Source organism: Pseudophryne corroboree, chromosome 4 (assembly GCF_028390025.1).
Source record: "Pseudophryne corroboree isolate aPseCor3 chromosome 4, aPseCor3.hap2, whole genome shotgun sequence".
In the NCBI taxonomy this organism is placed as follows: domain Eukaryota; kingdom Metazoa; phylum Chordata; class Amphibia; order Anura; family Myobatrachidae; genus Pseudophryne; species Pseudophryne corroboree.
Window position 1 is genome coordinate 149,589,873 of NC_086447.1, and position 3,426 is coordinate 149,593,298.

The following is a 3,426-nucleotide window of genomic DNA, read 5'->3' on the forward strand; positions in this document are numbered from 1 at the left end:
GTGCGCCCAGGGTCATAAAAACGAAGTATATATGTGACTACAAAGAGAAAAAGTATGACACTAGTTTGGGCGCACTCTTATTATTGTTTTCTTTTAAATTATGAACATATGAGAAATAATGACAACTTAGGCTTGTACTCTACACCTCATTAGAAAACTAAAGAATAAATATATACTGCACGTATCATCTGTATGACAATGGTATCAGGGAGGAACATCTATGAATGTATACAAGATAATGTGTGGAATGTTCAGATCCTTAATTATGCCTGGATAATTGCATAATGGAGGATGGCTACATCACAAGCAACCTCCGTCTGCCAAGGATCTGTACAAACTTGGTTTGTATTAATGCAACCCTGGATGGGGTAGGGTTAGTGAATGAGAGAGCCCACACACTTTATATGATGATATTTGGTAGTTATCCACTGTCTTAAATTGGTGAACTTATTGGAAAAATAGTTGGAGTCAGTAAAGTAGTGATACTGCTGTTGGCGTTCTTGCCCTAGGTAGATCTTCCTACTTCACCGGGTATTCCCTAGTAGTCACCCGTCTAGGTACTGACCCAGCCCACCTCCGTTTAGCTTCCAAGATCGGACGAGATTGGGCGTGAACGGAGGGGTATGGTCGTAGAGAGAAAATGTCCTACCTCGCCAATGAGAGTGCACCGAAATGGAAGAATGGGTTCCTTCAAAGAAGGAGAAATTTTGTAGGAAAAAGACGTGAATCTGCTGTCCCCGTTAGACTGACGGGACGTGTCCCGTGGTGGACTAGTCCGCCTGAATCGTGGATGAGAGTTCACAGAAGGAAGAAAGGCAAGAATGAAGAAAAGGAATTACACAGTTATATAAGACTCCTATATAGACGTTTTTCAAATTCTTACAGTCCCCTGTTAGCTTTTAGTTGGATATGCGTCTTGGTTGAATAGTATCATAGCGATGATACAATAAAGAAGAAAAGCATAAGGTGCCGAAAAATAAACAAAAATACTGAGTATTTACTTGTGACAGTGGAAAAATTTTGAATTTATTTTGAGCAGTGGTAGGCATACAGTTTTAACCTAGAAAATAACTGTATTTTTGTGTGTTAGAGAAGTAAAAATACCCACAGATTGATTGAGTATACACTCCTATACGAAGGTGTTGTAGATAGTGTTCCTGCTTGGAATACCTGCTGGTCTTGCAGAAAATAAGTAAATTGTTCACACAGAGTCGTTAGTATATCAATGCCTATGTAAGGCTTTTTGAGAAAAAAGATTTTTTTGTGTTTTGAAGAAAAAGTCTGATTGTGTGCCTGCTGGAACAGCAGGAAGACAGATTGTTAAAGGATGCACCTCTTAGCGGGGTCAGACATAGGAGGTGCCCCTTGGACAACACACCTGTTACAAGGAATAGGATATGCACTATTACAATGACAAATGTGTAAAATTTACCCTAAGCGAATATCAGGGTATTGCAGGTACCGTTCCTGCTAACCAATAATAATTGAAGCAAAAAAGATGGTTAAGGAATATATATGGTTGAGGAATATATATCACATATCCAGATGTCAGACATAAGAGGTGCCCCTTGGAAGACACACCTATTGTAAGAGATAGGATATCCACTGTTTCAATGGCAGATATGCAATATTTACCCTAAGCTAAATAACGAGAACATTAAATATCATCCATTACTAATGTCAAACATAGAAGTTGCCCCTTGAAAATCCAGAAAATACAATTGTCATTAATACACATACAGACTTATTTGGATATAAACACCTATGGGAAGGTACTTTGGATAGTATTCCTGCTTGTTAGAAAAATCCTGTGTTTTAAAACAGGTCTAATTATGTGCCTGCTAGAACAGCAGGAAGACAATTTGTTATAAATAAATAAACACACCTAAGGTGGGGTGTTGCAGATATTGTTCCTGCTGATATCACATATCACATATTCACATGTAAGACATAGGAGGTGCCCCCTTGAAAGGCACACTTGTTGTAGGAAATATATATTCTTGCAATAATTGATTGGCAAAAAAAAAAAAATTTTTTTTTTGCCCTACACGAGATCAAGAAAATATTAGATATCACATATCTGCCATTGAAACAGTGGATATCCTATCTCTTACAATAGGTGTGTCTTCCAAGGGGCACCTCTTATGTCTGACATCTGGATATGTGATATATATTCCTCAACCATATATATTCCTTAACCATCTTTTTTGCTTCAATTATTATTGGTTAGCAGGAACGGTACCTGCAATACCCTGATATTCGCTTAGGGTAAATTTTACACATTTGTCATTGTAATAGTGCATATCCTATTCCTTGTAACAGGTGTGTTGTCCAAGGGGCACCTCCTATGTCTGACCCCGCTAAGAGGTGCATCCTTTAACAATCTGTCTTCCTGCTGTTCCAGCAGGCACACAATCAGACTTTTTCTTCAAAACACAAAAAAATCTTTTTTCTCAAAAAGCCTTACATAGGCATTGATATACTAACGACTCTGTGTGAACAATTTACTTATTTTCTGCAAGACCAGCAGGTATTCCAAGCAGGAACACTATCTACAACACCTTCGTATAGGAGTGTATACTCAATCAATCTGTGGGTATTTTTACTTCTCTAACACACAAAAATACAGTTATTTTCTAGGTTAAAACTGTATGCCTACCACTGCTCAAAATAAATTCAAAATTTTTCCACTGTCACAAGTAAATACTCAGTATTTTTGTTTATTTTTCGGCACCTTATGCTTTTCTTCTTTATTGTATCATCGCTATGATACTATTCAACCAAGACGCATATCCAACTAAAAGCTAACAGGGGACTGTAAGAATTTGAAAAACGTCTATATAGGAGTCTTATATAACTGTGTAATTCCTTTTCTTCATTCTTGCCTTTCTTCCTTCTGTGAACTCTCATCCACGATTCAGGCGGACTAGTCCACCACGGGACACGTCCCGTCAGTCTAACGGGGACAGCAGATTCACGTCTTTTTCCTACAAAATTTCTCCTTCTTTGAAGGAACCCATTCTTCCATTTCGGTGCACTCTCATTGGCGAGGTAGGACATTTTTTCTCTCTACGACCATACCCCTCCGTTCACGCCCAATCTCGTCCGATCTTGGAAGCTAAACGGAGGTGGGCTGGGTCAGTACCTAGACGGGTGACTACTAGGGAATACCCGGTGAAGTAGGAAGATCTACCTAGGGCAAGAACGCCAACAGCAGTATCACTACTTTACTGACTCCAACTATTTTTCCAATAAGTTCACCAATTTAAGACAGTGGATAACTACCAAATATCATCATATAAAGTGTGTGGGCTCTCTCATTCACTAACCCTACCCCATCCAGGGTTGCATTAATACAAACCAAGTTTGTACAGATCCTTGGCAGACGGAGGTTGCTTGTGATGTAGCCATCCTCCATTATGCAAT

The 3,426-nt window shown here is 38.9% G+C and overlaps 2 pseudogenes; one reads left to right on the forward strand and one right to left on the reverse strand.

Moving 5' to 3' along the window:
- Window positions 1-516: 516 nt before the first annotated feature.
- On the reverse strand, window positions 517-635 carry LOC134912580 (5S ribosomal RNA; annotated as a pseudogene).
- A 2,432-nt stretch (window positions 636-3,067) lies between these two features.
- Window positions 3,068-3,186, forward strand: LOC134912581 (5S ribosomal RNA; annotated as a pseudogene).
- The last annotated feature ends 240 nt before the right edge of the window (window positions 3,187-3,426 follow it).